Genomic DNA, 7,800 nt, shown 5'->3' with positions numbered 1-7,800 from the left:
AAAATTTATTTTATTTCATTAAAAAAATTTTCCCCCAGAATACATGTTGATACAATATTTAAAACTCATTTTCTGACATTTGCAATCCATGCTCTCTCTCTCCTTCCCAATCTGGAGACTGTACATATGTTATCATACAATACATATTTCCATGTTTATCATGTTGGGAAACAAGACACATATTGCTTACACCCAAGAAAAATTAATGGAGCAAATAAAGTGAAGAATGGTATGCTTCAATCTACATTCAGACTCTACTTATTCCTTTTATATTGGTGGATAATCTTTTTCATCCTGAGTCCTTTGGAGTTATCCCGAATCCCTGCCCTATTGGTAACAGCTAAGCCATTCTTAGTCACTATTGTTACTGTGTACAATATTCTTCTGGTTCTGCTCACTTCATCTTGCATCACTTCATGTTAGTCCTTTCAGGTTTTTTTTTTTTTGGATCATCTTGTTTACCATTTCTTATGGCACAATAATATTCCATTATAATCAAATACCACAGTTTGTTCAACCATTCCCCAACTGATGGACATCACTTTGGTTTCCAGTTCCTTGGCACCACAAGAAGAGCTTCTATAATATTTTTATGTAAGTAGGTCTTTCCCTCTCATCTTTGATCTCTTTGGGATATAGACTTAGCAGTAGCATTGCTGGGTCAAAGAGTACATACAATTTTATGACCCTTTGGGTGTGGTTCCATATTACTCTCCAGAATGGTTATATTAATTTACAATTCCACTGACATTGCATAAATATCTCAATTTCTCAACATTCCCTCCAATACATATCATTGTACTTTTTTGTCATATTGGCCAGTCTGGTAGGTGTGAGGTCAGAGACATTTTAATTTGCACTTCTCTAATCAATCATGGTTTGTAGCATTTTTTCATTTGGCCAAGGATAGTTTAATTTCTTTACCTCAGAATTGCCTATGCATATCTTTTGACCATTTTCTGACTCCATTCTCTATATTTTTGAGAACCCAAATATTTCTATTAGTTTCTGTTGTGTGTATATGTGTACATGCATTTGTATGCACATTTGCATTTATATAGCTTAAAATGACAGTAAGATTTTGTATGCATGCATGAATGCATATACACATGCATGCTTATGTAACACATGTATATTAACACACATGTATTATGTAACATAAGCATAGACACATTATGTGTGCATACATAGTACCCCAAAGTCTTAGTGCCACATATATGTAAAACACATATATACAGACACATATATGTATATACATGTTATATATGTCCAACACATATTTTACATGATATCTGATAAGAACTTATAGTTTATGCTCATAAAATACATTCAGTACTCTCATGTAGAAGATTAGGATCAAGATTTAAATCAAGGAGAGATTCTATAAAGATGGTAAAGTCCTCTAGCTTTTTCTATTTTCAGAATATTTTCTGATAGCATCAAGCCCTGGAACACTGTAACCTTCCAGATGAGATCTACAATCACTATAAAGGTGTTACCTAATTATCCACATAGGATTAATGAAGTCGATAAATCAATAAATATTTATTAAGCTTCAACTACATGCCAGGCCCTTTGCCATGTGCTGTAGAGCTAAGTACAAAGAATGAACCATCTGTTGTTCACAAAGACCTTGGATTCTGATGGATGGAGAATATCTATTGTCTAGACTTTCCAATCGAATGGACAACTTATGCAGTTTATCCTTTATTTGTGTATGTCTATATCTATGGCTATACCTCTGTCATATTTATATATTATATCCATCCTACTCATATCTTGGACACATATAGCAAATGGACAATTGAACAGGAAGAGGAAGAGAGAAGGAGAGTAGGCTGGAGTGTCTTCTGGAAATTCCCAAGTTCTTTTAGTGACTCCTCCCTGAAATAAAAATTTATCTTTTAAATAACAATGTTATTCTGGTGATATTGAATGGCTGTGAGTCATTGACTACTAGTTAGCCAGTCAATAGACATTTATTAAGCTCCTACTGTGTGCAAGAAGATACAGAGAAAGGTAAGAGATTGTACCATTTCACAAATAATGAATGAGATAACACATAAACAACTATGTACAAACAAGCTATATACAGAATAAATCAGAAATAATCAACAGAGAGAAGACATTAGCATTAAGGAGGATTAAGAGAGGTTTCTTATAGAAAGTGGAATTTTAGCTGAGACTGTAAGAATGGAATATGTGCAAAGTGGGATAAGACTTGAAGGTAGTCAGGGAAGCCAGGAGACAGAAGTGATGAGATAATTCCAGCATCTCCCTAATGCTTAGAGTATTTTGCTTAAAAATATAGCAAGGAAGTCAATGTTTCTGAATTGCAGAGCACACAGAGGGGTATAAGATGTAAGAAGACTAGAATGAGGATAGATTATAAAAGACTTTAAATGGAACAGAGGATTTTAATTTTGATCCTCGAGGTGACAGAGATTCACAGGATTTTGTTGAGTAGGAAGAAGACATGGTCAGAGCTTCACTTTAGAAAGACACTTGGATAGCTGAGTGAGATGGACTGGAGTGGGGAGAGACTTGTGTCAGAGAGAAAGATCATTTGAAGAACAATGAAAAGGTTTATGGTTGGTAGGCATGAGCATGCAACACATTCTAAATAAGGAATTAATTGCATTAGAGAAAAAGGAATTTGGATTGGTCATGTGTTGATAGTTGATAGTGAGGGAAAACAACTCATGTACATCATTGATGTTTTTGAGATATCAAGAAAAATTGAAGACATTCGCTAGTGTGTTGTATGAAATTGTGAGAGGACATGGATAAGAGTCATGAGAAGGGCCAAAAATGGATAGGTGGAAATTTTATTCCTGGGAGGAATGCCCAATTTGATCTAATTGTGTATAGTATATTGACTTGCTAATTTATCATTAACTAATCATGGCCATAGAACACCTTAGGGACTCTACACTGTCCTCTAGATGCGCCCTTTGTTTTCTTGACTATGCCTTTTGTTGTGTTTTTCCTTATTTAGGCATCAAAAAGATATTGACAAAAGATATATTGACAAAAAGATATATGTATATATAAAACTATATCTTGCTTAGTTCTTTCTCTGGAGGTGGACATCCATGTCATTTTTCAAATAATGCTTCCATTGCTATATATAGTGTTCTCTTGGTATTTCTTGTTTCATTCTTTATAATTTCATGTAGTTCTTCCCATGTTTTTTCAAAATTAACCTGTAATCAAATATGAATAACATGGAAATAGGTTTTGAACAATGATACATGTATAACCCAGTGGAACTGTTTGTCGGCTCTGGGAGGGGAGAGGGTAGAGGGAGTGTGGGAGTGGTGGTGGAAATCATGAGTCATGGAACTATGGAAGAATATTCTAATTAAAAATTAAAAAATAACCTATTATGCATTTATTGTTATTATTTTCTATTATGACTATATATGTGCATATATATATATGTATCTCACATTCTGCTACTATATATAAGCTCTGTGAGAGCAGGGATTTCATCTTACCTGATTTTCGTGTCTCCCTTAAAACATAAAACAATTCTCTGCTAATAAGGTGATAATAAGTAAGTACTAATAAATATTTGTTGCATTGAATCGGGGATCAGATCAGAACTTAGAACAGATCCTTCATTTTATACATGGCCCAGAGAAGTTAGATGACTTACCCAAATTTACACCACTGTTAAGAGGCTGAGGTGGGATTTCAACTGAGGTCTGATGCCAAATCCAGAATTCTCGTCATAGTCACCCAGAGAGCTTATGAAAGAACAGCCCAAGAACCCAGGACTTCGGAATCACAGTCTAAGGCATTTTACATTATATACTGCTGCTTCCCTAAAATGCAATATCTACTAATTTCTACTTCTGTCGAAAGGACAAGCAGACATTTGTTTCTCAATATTACATGTAGTGAAATATCAGTTGTTTAGTCCAAGGTCACAAGTTTTATTATCTCCTCCTACGTAAAAGTTCAGCTCAAATCAACAAGCCATTGTGTGTAGAATATTAACCTATATGCCAGGGGAGAAATATTTAAGTAAGTCATGCATGATCCATGCCTTCATGGGACTTATAGTCTTATAAGCATCTATTTGTGTAAATACATATTTATGGATAAACCACCAACCAGCCTGAAATATCTTTAGTTGGGTAGACTAATTAGAGAATTCATTAGGAAGGCATTTTTTTCCACCGCTGACAACAAAAATCATTTGTTTGTTTCATGGAAGATGTTATATTGCTATTAACATTTAAATAATGGTAAATTACTTAATTTGGTAAATTTGGTTAAGCTGGTAATGGTAAAATAAAGGTAAATGCTAATGCTTTTAAACATCCTGTATCTCCTCTTTCATAGGTGGGATCCAGAAGCAACCTCTTTCTTCTACCTGGCAATGAAGGCTCAAGATCTTCTTTAAAGTAATAAAAGGGCTATTTGCAAAAGAATCAAAAGAGCCTGGATTCATGATTCATGAATTTTCTGAAAGTTCTTCCCTGCTGTGGATATTAACCCTCTCTTCTCTTTCCTGCTAACATTTACACATTCAAACACCTTCCATAGACATGTTTGTTGTGTTAAAGTAAGGGAGAAAGTCTTTGCTGAATTAGAAATCTGCAGGCTTATGTAGGATGTGAGTCGAGCCCCTGAGGAGAAATAGAAGTTGAATGAGACCTCCTTCAGCTGCTATTAAAGGAAGACAGCTCTAATTAATTTTCTAGAATGGGAACCTGTGGTTCTAGGCATTTTGGTCCTAAGGCTAAAAACTACTTAGCCTTTTGCTCCCTAGGAGGAAAAAAAAAAGAATCTAATATGTCCAAGACTCTTACAAAGAGCCTCACCTTTATTGGGGCTCTCTCTGCTTAACTAGGCTGCATACATGGGCAGTGTTTCTCTGGCCTCAGTCAGAGAGTACATCTCTCCTGGGCTCTCCTTGCTTATTCTCCCATCACATTTTTTTCATTCTCCTTTTCTCCCTTCCTTCATCACCTTGTACTTGATTGTCATCAGGTCATACATTTTGTTTGTGTGCACACATGAACATGGTCTTGTCTCTTCTCTACAGTGTAAGCTCTCTGGGAATCAGAAAACCTGAGTTCGAGTCTCTGTTCTGCTATTTATGACTTTATGGCTGAGCAGATCCCTTCCTTCCTAGAGTCTCAGTTTCTACACCTGCAAAATGGGGGTGGTGGTGGTAGACTAGGTAGCCTTAAAAGTGCCTTCCAGCTCCACATCCTATATTTTGGAGTTACTCTCTATTCTGTCCACAGAGCTTCAGAAAACAGTCAAAGTCTGACAGATGTTTAGTGATTGAAGCATGCTCCTGAAAGCATTGAACTTTAGTGCCTGTCAGGGGTAGCTGAAGAGGTGATATGACCCCACAGCCTTTTTAGTCCAGTTACCCCTGCCTTTTGTCCACTGGCGGTAGCCAATTGCTCCTTGTTATTTGTGGCGATCTCACAAGTTGTACTGTGTGATGCCTCTGCTAAGAACATCTGGCTGGCTGTTGACTGTATCCAGGATCAATGTCCTCAGAGTGAGATTCAAGGCTGGGAAGGACCTCAGAACTCATCTGACCCAGCTCTCTTGTTTTACAGATGAGGACACTGAAGCCAGAATAGTTAAGCTATTTGCCCAAGGTCAGACAACTGGTTAATGTGATAGCTGAGCTTGGAATCCAGATCTCTTGACTCTCATTACAAGGAACCATTTCCATCCCACTAATGAAATGGAAATACAACAGAATGCAGACTCAAGATGGATCAGTCAAGAAGTGGGAGCCCTTGGTTCTGAGTTCTTAAGCTGCTTCCCTGATATGTGCCAAGCACTCCGTAAATTCCAAAATACTTTCTAAAAGTAAGCTGTCCTTATGAATATTATTAATATTAGTCAAGGAGAAGCATGGGCAGTTAGGCGATGCAGTGAATGGATTCCTGGGCTTGGAGTGAAGAAGACTCCTCTTCTCGAGTTCAAATCTGGCTTCAGACACTTACCAGCCCTGTGATCCTGAGCAAGTCACTTAACCCTGTTTGCTTCCGTTTCCTCATCTGTCAAATGAGTTGGAGAAGGAAATGGCAAAGCTCTCCAGTATCTTTGCCAAGAAACCCCATATGGTGTCACAAAGAGTTGGATATGACTGAAAAAAAATGACTGAAAGGAGAAACACTAGATTAAGGTTCTGACTTAGTAATTAGTGCCATGTTTCATAATTAACCAGCTGGATTTCTCTTTGTCTAGAGCCTGGTAGAGTGAAAAGAACATTGAATTTGAAATCAGAAGATTTGGATTTGAATCCTGGATGTGAACCTGTTTAACTATTGTCAAATCTTCTAACTTCTCTGGGCTGTTTTTTCATCTGTAAAATTAAGAGTTTGGCCTAGATGGCTCCCAAAGCCTTGTGTAGGCTTATATTCTGTGAGCCTGTGGAGTAACAGATGAACTTGCTTCTTGGTTCAAAATCCTTCTGGGTAGAAGAAAACACCCTCCTTCCGCTGCCCTTCTGGAGTCTCTCAGTGAGTTGCATTTGTGTTCTTATAGGCCTTTGGAGCAATGGGAGGGAGTTTAACGAGGACCAAGGGTACATGGTGATGCCAGTTCCATGACCAGAAAAATACCCTAATCTCCAGAATCCAGTCAGATAGAGTAGCTTAAGTCAGAATTATCCTGTGTACACATCAGAAAATAATAAACTAAAAAGCATTTACTACGTGCCAAGCATTATGCTAAGAGAGAGGGAGTTCAACCCACTTCTTTCATCCCAGTTTCCCCATCCCTCTTCCAAGAGAATATAATATCTGCCTAGACTGTGCTTTGCTGGTCTAGGAAGGAGAAGCATTACTGAAGAAGCCATTAATCACTCAGGTTTATGACAGCTCCCGGCTGTATAAAAATGATGCTCTGTGGTTTATTGACTTCTCTGGTGGCAAGGTCTCGTCTCATTCTTTATGTGTGTGTATGTATGTGTGTGTTTTTAAACTCTTACTTTTTGTCCTAGTGACAACTCTAAGACAGAAGAGCAAGGGCTAAACAAATGGAGTTAAATGACTTGTCCAGGGTCACATTGCTAGAAAGTGTCTGAGACTGTATTTGAACCCAGGTCTTTCTGACACCAGATCTGTCATTCACTTTTGGTTCATTCTAGTGCAGTGATTTCCAAACTTTTTTGGCCTACTGCCCCCTTTCCAGAAAAAAATATTACTTAGAGCCCCTGGAAATTAATTTAAAAAATTTAATAGCAATTAATAAGAAAGATAAATGTACCTGTGGCCATCACTGCCCTCCTGGATCGCTGCAGCACCCACCAGGGGGCGGTGGCGCCCACTTTGGGAATCACTGGTCTAGTGGATCCTGAGATGTTTTGATTTCATTTCACATGACTAAAGGGGAGAAAGAGGATTCAGGAGGAAGAAAGTTCACTCTCAAGGATGTACATATCCTTGGAATAAATGACTGATTCCTTGATAAGTTTCTGTTATTTGGAGTCTGACAGAGAACTTGGGGATACTGAAATTTTAAACTACCAGCCTGGGAAGGGCAAGTTGCTTCTGATTTCAATAGATAGCTGGAGAGAGGGAGAGAAAGAGAGAAAGACAGACAGACAGACATAGACAGGGAGAGACAAAGAAATAAAGAGATAGAGACAGAGAGAGACAGACAGACAGAGACAGAGAGACAAAGAGAGAGAGACAGAGGGAGAGACATAAGGGCAGAGAGAGACAGAGAGAAAGGGGGAGGTAGAAAGGAAAGAGAGAGAGAGAGAGAGAGAGAGAGAGAGAGAGAGAGAGAGAGAGAGAGAGAGAGAGAGAG

Source organism: Gracilinanus agilis, chromosome 1 (genome assembly GCF_016433145.1).
Source record: "Gracilinanus agilis isolate LMUSP501 chromosome 1, AgileGrace, whole genome shotgun sequence".
In the NCBI taxonomy this organism is placed as follows: Eukaryota; Metazoa; Chordata; class Mammalia; order Didelphimorphia; family Didelphidae; genus Gracilinanus; species Gracilinanus agilis.
Note: the sequence above shows the minus strand (reverse complement) of the source record.